The sequence below is a fragment of the Magnolia sinica genome, chromosome 19, assembly GCF_029962835.1.
Source record: "Magnolia sinica isolate HGM2019 chromosome 19, MsV1, whole genome shotgun sequence".
Taxonomy (NCBI): domain Eukaryota; kingdom Viridiplantae; phylum Streptophyta; class Magnoliopsida; order Magnoliales; family Magnoliaceae; genus Magnolia; species Magnolia sinica.
Genome location: NC_080591.1, coordinates 27177902 through 27197586, shown reverse-complemented (window position 1 = coordinate 27197586; position 19685 = coordinate 27177902). Strand labels below are relative to the sequence as shown.

Genomic DNA, 19685 nt, shown 5'->3' with positions numbered 1-19685 from the left:
GGCGGGCATCACATGATGGGCACTTCTCTTGCATACTCAATGTGAAAAGTCTTTTTCCCAAGCCACTAAATTGGATTCTCAGGATCATCAAATCAAAGTGATTTGAAATGGATGGCAATTAGAGGTGGGCCCTATGTGATGTCCAATCCACATTGATACTTAAACCTCTTTATTATACTCAACATAGACAATCCATTTCCCAAATCACTTATCTAATGGTTAGGACCATCTCATCAAATTAATATAAGAGGGGTAGCTAGTCAAAGGTGGGCTGCACACGATAAACAGCCTAGATCAATGCTTAGACTATCTAGTTACTCAATGTGGACTTTCCATTTTCCAAACCACTAATCAGATGATTAGAATCATTGGATCAAAGTTATTTGAGAATGATGGTAATTAAAGGCAGGCCTAAGATAATTAATGGCCTGTCCATATCAATACTTAGACCTCTCTAGTATACTGAATATGGACCGTCCAATTTCCAATCCAGTAGTACAAAGGTAACATTCATCTGATCTATGTGATTTGACTCGTGTTTTGATGTGGTCGAGCCCTTCTACAATGATTTGGATGCATGTGATGTCACATGTGTGTTCATGTGGACGGATAGCTGGTCCATCACGTGAGTAATTTTCACAGGTTGGGTCATATATATTCACACATTTTACACCTGTTTTCAGTGCAAACAAACATAGGAAAGCGTCTTACATATGTAAATTGGACCAAAATCATAATCGTGGTAAACTACATATGTTGCATCAGTATGCCTGGACATCTAATTGATAAATTTGAACTCTCAATGTGATACTACATTTCATGGGCAATCAATCTAAAAATAACATCAGTCAGACAATTCAAAGCATGCCATAAAATGATTGCCTATATCACCTAAGAAAAGAACATCCAGTAATTGGAACCATCTCTTTGTTGGGGCTCAACATAGATGGCTTGTGACGCCAAAGAAATCATCTCAAATGAGACCATACAAAACATTCCATCATCTCTTGACAAATCAATGGATACAGAAAATAATGCCAACTCAAATGGATCGGATAATATGATCAGTGTAACTTTTGCTTGATAGCCCTTTGAATGTGTGTTAGACCTAATCGACAGTTTGGATTGATCAATCATGCGAAGTGCCCCGATTCAACTAGTAGCACTGTAACGTATACGTGCTCAAGGAGCAAAGGATTATTTTTCATGTTTAATATATTTTTTTTTTTCCACTTTTTGGATTTCTCCTAAATTCTAGTTTCAATGCGGTTTCTGCAGCTGCCATTATAGGAATACAATCTCCTATACCGTACAGATGGAGGAATATCGGCCCAAAACAATACGGCATGAATTTCGCTTATGGTGGGACTGGTGTCTTCGATACGTTGTATCCCTACCCAAACATGACCACCCAAATCGACATGTTTCAGCAGCTGATCAAACAAGGGGTGTATACAAAGAGGGACCTCCAATACTCCTTGGCGCTCGTATCTGCACTCGGTAATGATTACACCATGTATCAAGCCAACAACGGCTCCACAGCAGTAAGTAGTGTCTCGGTTCACAAAAGTGAGTTGTTAATGAAGTTTATTCTATTCAGTTTGAGGTTTTTACGCTGATGCAGGTAGGACGTGAGGTCGAGCACCCTCTTCCTCACAGGAATAACTGTTTTGAATTCACGGAACTTCTCTGGACTCAAAGAGACTTCAAATCCATGAGGGAAAAAAATAGAAATAATTCTAAAATATTCTAAATAATTTTATTGATGATAAAAAAAAAATGAGTTTACAATTCTTTAAATAAGACTACAAACCCTAGAGAGAAGTTTTAGAATCATACTATAAATAAAACTCCTAAAAATCGTGACTTAGTATAAATAGTAAACTTACTATTTATAGACGGTTGCGATTCCTACTAGTGCACATGGTTTTCGGTCAAAAATAGTTAGTGTCCTATATGGCCAAACTACAATGATCCCCTAACTATTCTAAGCACTTTTTATGCTAGGTGCAATTCCTAAAGCCCAACGGATGACGAGTTATACTCAAACTAAAACTTATTATAAATAGTAAAAATGAAATTAAAACGAGGATCCGACTGTCGATCCAATGGTATTTTGAAAATTCAGTATGCATAACCTGACTTAGCGTGGTTGGGTGGCTAAAGTAGCTCATCCTACCCTAAAATCATATATGGTACATCTGATAGTTCATTCCAAATGGGCAATTTGCAACGTAATTTTGCGACGGACTTCGTCCGTCGCTAAAATCTCTTGGTTTAACGACGGATTTAATCCGTCGCTAATGGAAAAAGTCCGTCGCTAAGCCCGTGTTTGTCGAAAATCCGTGGTCTGAACGTCGCTGAATTTAGCGACGGACGAACATCCGTCGCTAAAATCTGATTTACGACGTATTTACGACGGATATTGGTCCGTCGTTAGTTGGCGACGGACAAAATTCGTCGCAAATTTTGATTTTGTAACAGCCGTAAATTCCCGCCCAAAACACCAGATGGCGCGCTTTTCAGTTGCTTTTGCGACGGATCATGGTCCGTCGTAAAAGGAATTTTGCGATGGATCATGTCCGTCGTAAAAGGACTTTTGCCTCAACATGTGATGATAACATGCTTAATGAGTATATAAAAAATAAATTTTTTGTAGTCTAATAATTATTTTTAATAGAATTTCAGTGGTTTAATTGTACATATTTGTATACAAGATTATTTTTTAACAATTAATTGAATGCGAAAAGAAAATTTATTTTCTTTTTATATTAAATGAGTGAAATTTTTATTTTTATTTTTTAATTTAAAATTAATATTTAAATGTATCACATGAAAAAGAATATTGAGAAGTTTAAAAAATTTAACAATGTTTGAGAAAAAAAATTAGATTTTGAAAAAATAAAAATAGTGATTTAATAAAAATCTATTTCTAAAATTGTACATATTTGTATCTAAGATTACTTTTTAACAATTGATTGAGTGCGAAAAGAAAATTTATTTTCTTTTTATATCAAATGAGTGAAATTTTTATTTTTATTTTTTAATTTAAAATTAATATTTAAATGATTTGTAATATCACATGAAAAAGAATATTGAGAAGTTTAAAAAATTTAACAATGTTTGAGAAAAAAAATAGATTTTGAAAAAATAAAAATCTATTTTGTGGGAAAATAAAAAAAGAATATTGAATAAAGTTGATAATTTTGAAAAAAAAAAAAAGCATTTGATTTTGAGAAAAAAAATAATATCCTGAAAAAGAAAATTAAAAATATTTTAAAAAATGTGAAAAATTTCACAATGTTGACCCCACCATAATATTTTATAAAAGCAATGAGATTTTGAATATATATATATATATATATATATATATATATATATATATATATATATATATATATATATATATATATATATATTATTTTATAAAAGAAATTTGAAAAGTTGAAAACAAAATGATGCTTTTAAAGAAAAAAATCGGCATTTTGGAATTTTTGGGAAAAAAAAATTAAAATTTGCAGAATTTTTTGAGATTTTGAAAATAAAAATTCAAAATTTATATTTTAATTTTTTTGAAATATTTTATAATAAAAATGATATTTTGTTAAAAGTTTTCAAAGAAAAATTAAGAGTAAAAAAATATACATTTTGAAAAAAAAAATATTATTTTTAAATAGAAATTGAAATTTACCTGTGAAATAAAAACTGTTTGTTAATAAATTATTAGGTACATCCACTAATTGAACCTTTAAATGTTAAAATCAAATTTCACTCAAATTGTTGATCAATCTTGTATGCCCAATATCTTCCTCATGTAGCTTGATCGAGGCGAGTAACTAGTCAAATTTTGGGTATTGATCAGTTAAGCAGAGTGAATGGACCAGACATGTAAAATAGGTCAAATATTCTAGTCAAAATTATGACCCAACTTAGTAACATCGTGAGAACCTAAAAATTGATGTTAGTAAGTTTTGTGGGCCCCATCATGATGTGTGTCGAACATCAACACCATGCATTTGATGTGTCCCCTTTAGGTTATGAGATATCTCAAAAATCATCCGTATATGAAACTCAGGTGGGCCATACCATCTAAAACCATGTGAAGACATCTTAAAAAATATAAAAGCACTTGGTGGGGCCCACATGAGTTTTGGATGCGGCTGAAACTTGGTCTGACCCCTCATCCAAGTGGGACACACATAATGAGTGGGTTGGATATGTGAATCACATTTAGGCAGGCCCAATATATGATTATGAATGTTTCCCTCTTTACTATATTTAGGTGAGTTACTCATTACCCTTACCAGAGTAAACTCTGTGGGGTCCACCATTATTTATTTATTTTATCCACTCTGTTCATCCATGTTAATAGATAATTTGAGGTGTAAAGAACAAAAAGGAAGCATATCTAAATCTCAAGTGGACCAAATCACGGGAAATAGTGTGATTGAACCTCTACCATTGAAAAATTCTTCGAGGCCATAGAAGTTTTGGATCAAGTTGATGTTTGTGTTTTATTTTCATTCATATATTTTTGATATTATGAACAGGTTGGATGGCAAATAAACATTACTGTGGGCCCAAGGAAGGTATCAACGTGGAAATCATTTTTCCACACTGTTTCATGTGGCATGTTCCACTTGAGTTTTGGATTTACTGAAAATTTGGAATCAATCCACATCGTTCATCCATTTTTCAAGATCATTTTAGAGAATTATCCAAAAAATGAATCATATCCAAAGATTAAATGGACCACGCTACAAATAAGGGGAACGGATTGGCTACTCACCTTGGCACCCGCCAATGGCTGGTGGTCGGTGCTCTGTGCGCCCCACCATGATGTATGTGTTTCATCCATGCTGTCCATCTATTTTTAAAGATCATCTTACGGCATGAGACCAAAAAATGAGACATATCCCAATCTGAAATGGACCATATTACAGGAAACAGTGTTTAATGAGCGTCAACCATTAAAAACGTTTCAGGGCCCATAAAAGTTTTGGATCCAGATGATTTTTGCTTTCCCCCTTCATCTAGGCCTATATGACCTAATAAACAGATTGGATGTCAAATAAACAGTACAGTGGGCCTTAGGAGGTTTTAATGATGGATATCCAATCACTATTGTTTTCATGTGGTGTGGTCCACCTGAGATTTATATACCTCTCATTTTTGGAATAAATTCCTAAAATGATATTTAAAAATGGATGAAGGTAATGGATGAAATACATACATTATGGTGGGGCCCACAGAGCACCGACCACAGCCAAGGGGCTAGTTCCGGGGAGACTAGGGATGCAGATTTCCTGCCAAAATTTTCGAAGCAAGTTCCTGTGCAAGGATGCTGGGTGGGGCCCACTGTAATGTTTTTGATCAATCCACCCTGTTCATACGTTTTTATAGCTCATTGTAGGGCATCTGAAAAAAAAATGAGTTAGATCCACAACTCAATTGAGTCACGCAAGAGAGAAAATTGGGAAAAGAAATTTGTACCGTTGAAACCTTCTTGGGCTCCATTATGATGTCTATGGGCCATCTAAACCGTTTATAAGGTCACTCTTAATAGGATAAAGTGAAAGAACCGAAAAAATATCCTGATACAAAATTTTCATGTCCATAAGAATGTTTCAACGGTGCTCACCGAATCCCCATTGTTTCCTCTCTTGTGGCTCACTTGAGTTTTGGATCCACCTAATTTTTGGTCACGTGTCCTAAAATGATCTCTTAAAACGGATGAACGGAGTGTATTTCTCCAAAATATCTCGATGGGCCCCACCCAGCATTCTTGCACAGGAAGTTCCTGCGAAAGCCTTTCACAGGAAATCCGGGTCTGGAGAGTAGCTACTGAAGTGACGTCAGCAAACTCCGTAGGCCCCACCATGATGTACGTTTTGTATCCACACCTTCCATCCATTTGGAGAGATCATTTTAAGGTAATATCCAAAGAACGAGTTAAATCCAAAGGTTGTGTGGTCCACCCAAGATTTAAATCCAAAGCTCACCCATGTACGTCCAATCAATAATGTTTTCTGATTGTGTGGTCCACCTAAGATTTATTTCAATATTCTTTATGGGAATATTATACAAAATGATGTCGTGAAATGGATGGACGGCGTGGATGAAATAAATCTATCATGGTGGGCCCATAGAGCGATGCCAGGTCCAAAAGTTAACTTACCGTTTTGAATCCAATTTTGCATTGTGAGTCTTGTATTTTATATAAAATAGTGGTGACTCGTCCATAACAATAATGGATGAGATGCAGAGTTATCCAGACCATCCAAATAATCATTCTAAGTGCAAATAGTAAATATTTATAATTTTATTACATAAAAAATCTTAACCATGCAGAAAATGGTCCCATGCATGTACGACCATTAATAGAGCTTGTGTTATAAATTATGGTAAACTCACAATATATGGATTTGAAAATTTTATCTTATTTTCATCGGGAAACCCATCCCTCGCCCGCTCCTCTTTTCCCTCTTTCCCTCTTTTCCTCTTCCATCTCATCTTCCATCGAGAAATCCTCCCAGGGCCGTTGGAGCGTCATCTTCCATTGAGCATCATCTTCAAATAGGTGAGTTTTTCTTTCTCCACACCACTTTCTGTTGAATTAATGCCTGTCCACCATTGAAACAATCGGGGCTTGTGGATGTCTCTCTCTGATGTCTTGTGGCTTTGGAAATGTGGTTTTGGATGAGTATATGATGAGTGATTGCTAGCTACACATGCACATGCAGACGGTAGATGAGTGGCCCCCACCATTTAAGATGGACGCGGCCCTGCAAGGACGGACTCTGTCCAGATAGGAGCTCCGTCGCCCACTGTGATTTCCATTATACAGTATGAAATCTCGTTTCCGATCTCTCTCCAGTTTCATGTTTTATGATCGATGATCCTTTCAGTTATTTTTTTCTTCCCGATCCTATATTGCTCGAGGAAACCGGTTTTGATAGCTGGAATTGGATTTATTCTCCTTCTTCAAGTTTTTCGAGGGATTTAAGGCATTGATGCAAAAAATCGGCATTGGATTTGGCGGTTTTTAACCGATTTTGAGTTTCCGTTTATGTAAATGGGTGGTTTGGGTGGATTTGTTTCCAGATTTGCTGTTATCTGGGTCCAATTGAATCAAAACCGTCCGTCTGTTTTTTCTTCAGATTTTTTGATTTTAGCCATTTCTCTGCCTTTTCATATTATTAGAATCATCTCCCTTCGGTGTCCTTTTTCGATCTGCGTTTGTTTGTTTTTGTTTTTTGTTTTAAATGTTCTTCTTGATTATTTATTTATTTATTTATTTTTTTGTGGTTTTTTTATTTTTGAAACTTGATATTGTATATAATTTCTTGTATATGCAGGTGTTGTTGAAGATGGAGATGATATAACTGGAATGTGAAATATCTTTGCATGAACTTCTCTTCAATCTGCTTGAATCGGTTGGTCATGTATACCTGCATTTGTAGGTTCATACTGTATGCTTGTTCATGCTAGAACATGGATATCCATGTTCTTGGTCATTGGGTGGTGCTGATAGTGGCAATGATGCAATTTCATTAAAATATTGTGTGCATGTTGTTGAGCTGAATCTTGGATGATGGTATTGTCTGCCCAAATCACTTAATGGTGTGGGAGCTTTGCTAAGCCCACACGTGTAAGGCAGCCTGTCTATGCAACATGTTCCATCCTGGAACATGTGTGCAAGATCTATGCAAATGTGTTTGATGGAATTCCAATGAGCAACAAGCATGTCACATGTTTGATAAAATTCCTGAAACAAAAATGTGTATTTTTTAGGCCACCTGGTTCAAATAGTCACAAGACCAGTCCTCTCGAGACTCACACGACATAGTTTTGTGATTTGTATCAAATTGGAGGTGACAGTCTGTAGGAATTTAGGTCCCTGATTCAGATTTTCTACAAAATCAATAGATGTAGTGGCATGCATTCTTCAGTAGACTTAATGCATGTATACCATTGTTAGTCTGGTTTATTGCTGCTGCATTAGAATTTGAATATATCTTTTGTTCTTTAAGAAAACTATTCTTCTAATTCATCCAATCACTTGTTGGGGCTTTGAGTCCAAACAGGTACGGGCCCTATCCAGTCTAGATATATTTTCGAGTTTTCATCCCAAAACATTTAGAGCTTTGTAATGAATTGAAGATAGATTACTCTGGCTATTAATCAGATTTCACTTAGTAAGCACTAGTAATTGGAATGCACAACGCACGTTGGAGATAGCAGTCAGGAACACTATCTCTAGACTCTCGAGTGAGATGGAGAGGGGGCCTCTCAACACCTGCTACAGCAGGGCAGCCATTCATGAGATCCAGGCCATTTCTTATGTGATGTTCATGGCGAACATGCCCGAACCCATCGAGAAATCCTCCCTGCGCCGTTGGAGCGTCATCGTCCATCGACCATCACCTTTAAACGGAAGGTCCTGTATTCTGTTTCACCTCCACTGAGGTATATTCTACTTTCCTATTTCATCCCTCCCTCGAATTGTATTACAACAGATTTCTCTAATCCATCTCTTCCTTTTTTTCTCCCAAAATTCAATTATTTTAAGGGTTGAATTTTAGTTTGAAGCTATAATTGGTTACTTTTAGTCAAGGAGAGATATTGTTGAGATTTTGAAAATCTCACGACGATATCGAAAGAAATATGCCAAATATTAAGAACTACGTAGTTTCTTGATCCCAATCTTCCAACATTGGGTACGTAGGCAGCCGTTCATACTAGACTGTATCGGTGCAGCCACAAATTTTTTTTTTTCCCATTCTCGTAGTGTGGATGCATTTTCGTCAAGACTACTTGGCAACAAGAGTGAGGTGGATGTAAGTTCTCGAAACCTTTAATTAATCTTGAATCATTTATATCTTTATCGCTTCATTTATATGCTATTGTCAGGGTCAACTTGTAACTCCTCAGAACCCGCTCTGCCGTAAGACATTGCAGTGCATGACGGTTCTTAGCAGGTTAAGTTGCAAATTATTATTAAGAGTTGGTTGGATATATTTTATTTTTTGTAAATGTTGTTAATAGTTGGATGATGAATGTATTTGTGAATGTAAATGAAAATAAAAAAACTTATGATATATATATATATATATATATATATATATATATTGGTGAATGGATGATGAATGTATTTGGGCTGAACTATCTATTGGTGTGATATTTGTAAGTTACTTGTGATGTTTCTTATAACTTGAAAATTTTCTTTTCATCTTCTTTTGCCTTGTGGAAATTTGATTTCATCTAGATGGGAAGTAGATCCCTAAGCACATGATTAAAATTGCTTTTGAAAATGTTCTACGCTTTTTTTTAAAAACCCAACTGCTCCCTCACCTGAACATGTCATTGCTTCAATTTAGATTTTGTGCAGTTAGACATGGCTACCTGTGTCCAATATCATGCAACGTGGGTATTAGATCTGTCTCAAAAATGGCCAGCCATATCCAAATAATTTATATTAAAATAATAACTAAAATTATAATTTAACAAAATATGTTAGTAATATGATCATCAACATAGCCTTCTCCACACTATATGGGGTTGTCTTTTTTGTAACTTGTTTTGCGAATCATATTTAGAACAGGAATTCTTTTGTGTACTTGGGCAGACTGCTAAGGATTGGTAGTTTAATTTCAACATCTACTAGAATTGGAGTTGTATCTTTTACAATTTATGGTTGTTTCTCTGTTTGCAGTTGTGCTACACGTAATATTTGATAGTATTTAGCAGCAGCTGGCATCGAGTATTGGTGCAACTCTTGTGACAGTGTGGTAGCAGTCTGTTGTACTGACTCCACTGTTGCATCTTAAAAGTAGTCCATGGGGATCTATTTGTTCTGATGAGTGCAGGACTTGCATGTCATCTTAATGCTTGTTGTGCATTGCCTTTGTATTCTTATTCAGAACTGGAATTCTTGTGATTTTCTTTTTGTAGATGGATAACATGGAGTGCTTTTTCAAGGAGAAAATGGGTGTCATTGCTGAACTTCGAAGTTCTGGAGTACCTATGGAATGTGCCTAGCCATTGCATAGCATGGAAGTAGGTAAAATCATGTACCTAAGCTTCGAGTACTAGTTTACAGGTATAATATGTTTTTTTAAGATTCTCTTAATGACCACAATTGTAGCGAATGTAGAAACTGATCTCCATGATCCCATTGCACCTCTTGGCTCCATATCTTTTTTCCTTTTGGAGTTCGATGTATGCAATATAGAAAATCCACCCTAAAACTGTTCTTTGGACTTCCTTTCACTTTATTATTTTTTTTTCTTTTGAACTAACTGCTTTGATTTGTTAGTGCTTTATGTATGTGCTTGAGAGTTCATCTTTTGGGTGTTCTATATTTCTTCCATAGTTTGGTAAGGACAAGGAAAATGAAAAGGAAAGCAGCTAGAGTGCAAGGTTTGCAGTTTTTGTATAATGAATGGTACATCGTCTACAGGGCTGTAATCAGAGTTGTAATCTGAAACAAGGGAGGATGGCATGTTTATCCCTTATTTGAAGAGTAATATTTATTTTTCATTTGTCATCTTTGTCTTTGAATGATTAATTTTTTTTTTCCTTCTCCTATTTCAGGGCTTGGTTGCAGAAATATGTGCTTTGACTATAGAAATAGCATGGAACCAGAGCCAGGAAGGTGCAGAAGAACAGATGGAAAGAAATGGTGATGCTCTAAGGATGTGGTGTCGGATCAAAAGTACTGTGAGCGCCACATGCATAGAGGCCGTCAACGTTCAAGAAAGCCTGTGGAAGGCAATGCCACTGCCAACAACAACACCACCACCACCACCAAATACACCATCGATTCCAACACCAATCTCTCCATTTCAATCTTCTTTAATTACGGAGAGAATATTTTGTATGTTCAAATTTAAATAGTCTTACTGGGATCCACCACATTGCTTGTAGAAACTAGCACAGCCGAATTACACTGCTGCGGCCTCACCATAAAGCTGATTGCAAGGATCGATCTACAAGCTATGGCCCAAAAACTGGTATTCACCTTTTTCTTTTGTCCAGAAATTTGATTTGGCAGTGATTTTGGTCATGCACGGTTATCAAAGTCGATGTTATATAACATGTTTGAAAGTTATTCGATTCAATATTTTAATAGTAACATATGGCCCAATTAATCTGACCATGTCAGGAATACCAACTTTGAATGATTTGCCAGATTTACTAAATACATGTCACATTTTAAGGACAAGCTCAAACATAAGGTACATCCAAAATTAAAGTGGGCCACATCATTAAAAACAACAGGGAGTTGAAACTTTCTCGGGCCCACTTTTTTATTTTTTTATTTTTATGCCCCAACTGTTCACAAGTTGATTCCCACTTTGATTGAGGGCAGACACAAATTCAGCCTATATGAATCCTCATTGCATTGTATCTTTTGTCAATAATGACTAATTTTCCTTCTCAAATTGTTTTTTCCAACAGCGTTTTGCTGCAGTCATAATGCGGATAAGGGAGCCGAAAACAACAGCTTTAATATTTGCATCCGGTAAAACGGTGAGTTGATACTTCATGGGTTATGAGAGACTTCTAATCGTAGAAGGAAGATCTTGTGGCTGATTAGATTGTAACTCTTTTAAGAGAATAAGTGCTATGAACCTTTTCATGATAATTCGTAGAACTTAAATACCACAGCAGGTGTCTGTGCTCTAAGCACCTAGATGATGCGAGTTTATGGTTGTGCAAGGAATGAAGATTGGCAAGTCCAGGTACATGTTTGCTTCCCTTCTGTTGGTATTTGTTGTAAACCGAAAGTTCAAGTATTTGGTCTTTTAACTAATACTTTTATCTTTGGAATTATGTATTGCAATTGCTTTCGAGTTGCCCTTGGATTTTGTTTGTAAACCAGACTTGTCAATTTGGTTGATGAATTATTACATTGTTGTTGCGTTTGGATGCAAAGTAGATTGATTTACAATCATTCTGTTTAATTTACAGGAAATGACAGAAACTGATGAAATTTCCCAGTATTTATAGCGAAGAGTTCTACCTCGAATTTCAGTAGGCACTTGTTATTGGGGTTTTATAAGTAGGGACTGCAGCAGCTGGATCTCGTGTCACATTTCAATGATCCAAACCGTTTATATGATGGGCCTCAAAGCAGATGGGGGTTAAGTAAAATAACTCTCACATTTGGATATTTTCTTTGCTACTTCTTTTTCTGTCTTTCTCACATCAAATTCCATTCTGAATTTGTAGGCTGCTTGGATGTCCTGCTCACAGTTGGGGCTTATTCAACAGCTAGAGGCACGGTGATCTCAAGGTTGTTTATTAGATTCTTTTGGTTTGGACTCAGTTCAGTATTTGTAACATATATCTACATGTGAGTGTAGTATTATGTTTGAAATTTACATTTTCATATTGTTGTGGCAGACCCATGGTCCCTTTTTGCTATTGCTGTACAATAGTTTTTTATATCCTTGTACTCATACATGCTTCCCAAACTGCATTGCAGGAAGGTTCTGGAGGAAAAGATAACCGGAACTCAGATTCTTTCTATTTTTGGATTTATATTCTTGTGTTGGGAGTTTATGTTGGCATACGCATATTTCTTGCTTTGCTACTTAAATTCCCAGCTTGTCACACCTTGTCACAGACGTCTGATCAGTGGTCGTTCTTTCAATTTTTTAAGTGGATTTATCAGGTACTATTATAAATCAAAATTTGATTTTTGAGTCGCTCGAAGCAGGTGACACCATTGTCCAGTCAATTACATCACTCTTGGCCCTAATAAAAGCCCACAAGGAATTTCCTGACATCACTCATTTTGTTTCTTAATAGTAAATGGTTTCCTTAAACCTACCAGTATTCTATATTGGTGATCTTGTTGGTCTTAGCAGAGCTGGGATGTACATCTTTCATATTCTTCGACCATTGCTGGAAAAATGTGAGTGTTATCTTTTCATATTTCCATGTCTTCTACTAATTCTTTTAACATCTTTGGTCTGACATCTTTTTCTAATTGATCAAGCTAATCATAGCAATAGGATTTGAATATTTGATTTCTAGATACTTGGTGATACCTAAATGGAAATCTTTATTAGTGTCTTATGTACCATCATTGATTAGCTAATATACTTTAGGTCAGCAGTAGATCCTGTTAAATGGCCCACCCAGTTGTTAAATGGGTACCCTCCTGTTTGTCTTAGGAGTTGGTAACTTCACCCACTATTCAAGCCTTTCTTATGCTATCTTCAGTGAATTCGCTGACATGATTTGGTGCCAATGCTCTCTGAATTTAATACACAGGAATGCTATTGTTACTTGGATTAAGAAGAAAACAGGACCTGGTATTCACAATGTAACCACAACTGAGGATGCTGAAAAGATACCAATTGCTGAGAGTAAATTGGTCATGGGATTCCTCGACTCATTGGTGGTACTTTCTTAAACCCTGGATTAGTAAGGCATAATTTCTAGAGGGTTGCACTTATAGTACTATTAAGACTGCGTGGATAAGTGATGTGATTAATGGCAGATTGGCAGTGTTACTCAACGAACTTGTAGAGTTTACTTGATCAAGACTCTGGTCACATTGGGTAATTTAGTTGTTTTCTTTAACTGAGAATAGTTGGACACAATCATGTTCTTGAAAGTCTTGATTGTGTACTTTAAAGGCTTTAGCCTCGGTTGTTGAGAGCCGAGGTTAAAAATAGATTTAGCTTCGGTTGAAGGCAATTGAGGCTAAAATTTGGATTTAGTCTCAGTTGGAAACAATGGAGGCTAAAATTTTGATTTAGCCTCATTTTGAGAAAACTGAAGCTAAAAAGGTTCTTTTAGCCTCACTTGAAGAACCGAGGCTATAAAAGTCATTTTAGCCTCGGTTGCTAAAACTGAGGCTAAAGCCTTTAGCCATGGGGGTTTCAACCTCGGTTTGGATAACTGAGGCAAAACTGAGGCTAAAGGCTTTAGCCTCAGTTTTTAACCATGTTACCCACAGTTTTGAACCAAGGCTAAAGCCCCTTTTTTTCTTTTAGTGAAATGGTAATAGAGATGCAGTTTCATAAATGAAAGCAGTTACAAGCACTGACAAGTTGTTGCTATCTTCTGATTATGCAAGTGTATCTTGTTGGGAAATAGGAATTTCGTAGTTCCTACAGTTTTCATTTGGTCATTTTGTTAGACACTAGTGCATTAAATGCAGATTGCATTGTGCTGTTGTGTATTGATTCCAACATCTAAAGATCTTTTCAAACTGTATTATGCTCTCCCAGTGAATATTATGAAGTTAAGAAATGCTCTTACCTGAACCTCTAATGGCTAGGATGAATTCTAATCTTTTATTTTGTTAATTGGTTTCAGTTGATTAAACTATTCACTTTTTATGGATTTGAGCTGGTTATTTGTAATATATGAAGGGTTGGCTAGTTTTTTCTTGGATTGAAACTGGTTGTTTGTAATATATGTAGGAAGGGCTCAAAAGAAGGTTGAACAAGAGAAGATACCAAGTAACCAATTCAAGGCAAGGCATAGCCAACAGTTGAAGTTCCGGGTAATTTCTTTTGTATGGGTCCTAGTTTGGTGGGTAAGTGTTTAGTTAGGAGGGTTAAAGTCAATTTTTGTTGGAGTGGGACACTTGAGACATTTCCTCTTTTATTGAATTGAGTTGTTACCAATTTTGTGAATAGGATTCTTATCAAACAATAGTGTGAATTATTTTTTGAATGACTATCAGGTGCAAGATTTTAAAAATAATAATAATAATTTATTGATATTTTTTTTTATTCACAGATATTTTAGCGACGGACCAAATCCGTCGCTAATTTCCTAACATTGAAAATAATGACGGATTCGTGGTCCGTCGCTTACTCATATTAGCGACGGACCTTATCCGTCGCTAATTTCTGACCTTTGAAAATCAACGACGGCTTTGAGGTCCGTCGGTTACTCAAATTAGCGACGGACCTTATCCGTCGCTAATGTTTTTAGTGACAACTAATTTTTTGAATTTTACCGACGGATTTTTTATTTTTTACGACGGATTTTATCCGTCGCTAGAAGGCGACGGACCTTATCCGTCGCAGATTAAACGACGGATTTTATCCGTCGAAAGAAAAAAACGACCCAGTAAACAGCGACGGACCAAGCGACGGACGAAGTCCGTCGTTTATTTGGTTTTACGACGGATTTGGTCCGTCGCAAATTAGCGATTTTGGCGTAGTGATATCCCTAACACATACTCAATTGACAACATTAATTTCAGAGCTTCTGTCGTCGACTGGGCCTTTTCTGATCCATCTTGGCCATTTATCCGCGACCCGCTCTACATCATACGAGTGGGTGGCCATGCTTTTCATAATCCAAGTCGGAAAACACCAGTGTTTAATTCGGTCTCAATAATTATAAAGATGCCCAAAAGTAAGAAATGCAAACAAAAAATTTGGAGAAGGAAATTTTCATGTTTAATACCATATAGGAGCTTGGAAAATGGGAGAGAATGACATTTTCTTTCAAGTTATTTTCCAAAAAAGAATTCGACGAGAAATAAAAGTGGGAGAGGGCTAGGAAACGGTTTTAAGACTTTTTCTATGGAAACACATTCTGAAAAATGATTTCCACCAAAAAAGGAATTTCCAATCGGAGGAAAATGTCATTTTCTTGGAATAATTTCTCACCTTAATACTCTCCAAGCTCCCAAATAGGAAAAAATAAATAAATAATCCCCAGTGAAATAAAACAGTTATTCGTTTGCATGTTTACATTACATATTTACATGTGGGGCCTCTGGATGAGCTGTTCAGATCTTATACTTGTCTACCATGTGTTTCCATGGAAACTTGTGGAAATGTCAATTGCAATTAACAACATAGTTCAAAAACCTAAAAGTCGGATTCAAGTTGAGTTGATTCACTCGGATGAGTTCTTTCTTTACTTTTTTTTTCTCTTACTTTTTTTTAATAATATTTAAATGTTAGTATTTTCAACTAATCATGTTTCTATCAAGTATTAGTGAGATTTTAAATAGTTGAGGCTGCTTGGGTGTGTTGGGTCCCTTGTTTTCTTTTCGTTTCTTTTTTTTTCTTTCAAGGTTTTAGACGTTGATTATCATTCCACTCTGAACACATTTCACATCTTATTTCTAATCTCTTCTCTTTCATCCAATGTGGTAACAGGAGATACAATTCTTCATCCCATCTTTAATTAATCAGCTTGCATTAGATATAAAACGCATTACCGATCTCGGCATAAAAAAGATCGCAGTAACAGGTCTCCAGCCCATCGGATGCCTAACGTACCGCAGAACACCAAGGCTTCATCCTACCAACAATGCAATGACACGTTCAATCAGGTTGCTAATGTACACAACCTCTTGTTGAAGAATGCTGTGGAAGAGTTGAACAAAAATGGCAATAAATCAACTGTCGTGATTTTGAATCTCTACAAAGCATTCAACTCCGTACTTCAGAGCACTGGAAAACAAGGTGATCATTCGTATGATTAATTAGATGCAAAACCATGTTTTGCTTTTTGATTTTACGTTTTGGGAGATCTAATTAGTTGGGTTTTTGCTGATTTCTACGGCCTATCTTTTGATACACATGCCTCGTTTCTACTTCGACAATCAAAATAGCAAAAAAAAAAATAAAAATAAAAATTATAGTATTTCATGTGAAATTCACATGCAATGGGTTGTAGGTGGAATTGAAACTATGGTCTCGGTTTGGCATTTTACTCCAATTCAATAAGAAATTTTTTTTAATAAGAGCTATTTCCATAAGCTCTTTTTGTTTTATCTCTTATTCCTGACTTTTTCATTAAAAAAGAAAAAAAAAAAAAAAAGGGCTCTCTTTTGAAATAAGGACATTTGGTAAAACTTTCAAATAAGAGTGTTTTTTAAGGGTAATTAATGTCTTTAATAATAATAAATAAATAAATAAATAAATAAATAAATAAATAAGAAGAAGAAGATTACAACAACTCTATTAGAAGAACAATCCGTATGGTTATTTTGGTGGATCTTTTTTTTTCTTCTTCTTCTTCTTCTTTTTTTTTTCCTCAAACAGGAGGGGAAGAGATGAATATATTATATTTGAAGAAGCATTAATATATTTCGGGCTGCCCCAGGACAATGCTAAAAACACATGGGCCGCCTATCATATCCATATACAAAAGGAAAAAGCCTCCGCAGATCATAGACATGATCAAACATTAGACTCTCTAATAGCACTCAAACCAACCTTATCTAATATATACAAACCTCTAATATAGCGAGATAAATCATTTACATTCCTGAATAAAACGTTCCCTTGATTCACCGCTCCTTCATTTACATTTTGGTGGATCTTACTATAAATGAAGCATGCCCTAAATGACAAAAGAATGGATGGCTACAATCTCATATTTTAAGACATTTGGGCCATCTATTATGTCATACATTAGATGTTGATCATCCATCATATGGAGCTCACCTTTGATGTGGACCGTCCATCGTGTAAGCTAAACCTCAAAGTGGGTCGTCCATCATGCAAGGACCATCTTGGATGTGGACCATTCATCATTAAGGGCCCACTTTGATGTAGGTTACCCATCATGTGGGGCCTACCATCAATGCTAATTGTCCTTTATGTGGGGCCCCTTAATGTCAACTATTCATCATCCATCACATGGAGTCCACATTTAATGTGTCCATATTGTGGGGCCTACCTTTAAAGTGGATTGTCCATCATGTGAAGCTCACTTTTGATATCCATCATTCATTGTATGGGGTGCACCTTCTATGTGGATCATCCATCATGTGGCCCACTTTGGATATGGGTCATCCATCATACCAGACCTTGGATGTGGACTGCCCATTAGATCAGGCCTACTTGATGTGGACTATCCATTACAAGGGGCCACACTTTGATGTGGGTCATCCATCATGTGAAGCCAACTTCATCCATTATGTGGGCCCACCTTGATGTGGACCATTCATTGTGTGAGGCCCCACCTTCAATATGGGTTGTTCATCATGTAGGCCCACCTTTGATATCAACCAACTATCATATATGCCCACCTTCAATGACCATCATCCATCATCTGGGTCCCACCTTTGATGTGGACCGTCCATCAGGTAGGGCCTACTTTATATGAATCGTCTATCATGTGGGGCCACACTTTGACGAGGATCATCCATTATGTGGGACTTACCTTTGATGTGACAGTGCATTATTTGTGCTCACATTTGATGTGGACCATTTATCATTTGGGCCTCCCTCTTCAATATTAGTGGTTCATCATGTAAGCCTACCTCAAAGAGATTGTAAAGAGAAGAAAAGATGGTAAGATAGGAATTACTTAAAAAGTTTAAAGACAAACTAGTTATAAAAATTAAAAAAAAAAAAAAAAGAGAGCCCAAAATGTCTATTAAGCTACATAAACTCTTTTTCAAAAAGTAACTCATCCCTAACCCCAACTTATAAAATCAGAGCTTATTTGTTACTTTCTAAATAAATAAGCCCCATAACTAATGACTAGACTTTTACCAAACAGTCTAAAAGCTTCTTTTTTTTGGCAATGCAAACACCCTTTACATTATAGGCTAGACTCTACTCTTCGTTAGTTTTTCACTGCTTGAAAAAACAGTGGTGACTTATCCCTTCTCACACATGACACTGATGTGCAATTATCTAACGATCTAAATTGTGGGTCCCTAAGGAAGCAAGTGCATAAAGGAAAGAGGAGAGATCAAAGAAGCAAGTGCATAAAGGAAAGAGGAGAGATCACCCTCTACCTGGATTGAAATAACTCTGAAAACAACAACAAAAACCCCCACCAAAAAAAAAAAAAAAAAACCTTGAATTATTGAAAGAAATGTGTTTTACAACATAGTTGCGCTCTAGAAATATGAAACATCCTCGAAATAGTAAAACTTATTAAAAATAATAATAAGGTGAAGATGTTAAAACCGACTGAAGGTAACCCGGATAAGGGCTTGAACATAAGACTGGAGTCTTAAAACCATAAAAGTAGGGTCATTGATTGGGATGGTCTGGATTGATGTATAACTAAGCCAAGTGTATATGCTTGAACATTTTTGAATGGCCCAAAACTAACACGGGATTCTAGCCCAACAATATTATAACGTACATGATTTTTCTGTCCCTTATACAGGAAGGTGGAAGTTTGAGAATCCGATGAAGCCTTGCTGCACAGGAGTGAGCAGTGCATTCCCATGTGCGAGTGTAGATGGAAATGGTACCAATATGTATACAGTATGTGAAAGCCCAGAGTCTGCTTTCTTTTGGGATGATGTCCACCCTACACAGATGGGCTGGGCTACTATCTCATCATATTTTAAAAAAACTCTCTACAATTTCTCATCCTAAAACTTCATGGGCTTGGTCTGTTTCCCATTAGTTTTTCCAATTGGCTCAGTTTGCATGTTGTAATGTAAATGCAAATTTTTGGAGCACATGAAAATAAGGGAAACTTGTTTAACATATTTTATATTTCGTTACTATTTTTTAACTAGTAAGCTGGGATCAAACCTCCTGATTGAATTACTTCGTGAACTTTCCTGCCATGTGTGGCCCACTTAATGAGGCCATAATGGGCTGAGATGACTTTTGTCCGTGTCACCTTTAAGCACTTTAGAACCTTCCTTATCTCCCTCAGCTGATCTCCAGCTTTGGATCTAAATCAAGGCCTCTCAGGACATGTCCATT

General features: G+C 36.1%; 1 pseudogene; it reads left to right on the top strand.

Moving 5' to 3' along the window:
* The window catches only part of LOC131234566 (GDSL esterase/lipase At5g03610-like), a 51562-nt pseudogene extending 32102 nt beyond the window's left edge, over positions 1–19460 (top strand).
* Positions 19461–19685: the final 225 nt, after the last annotated feature.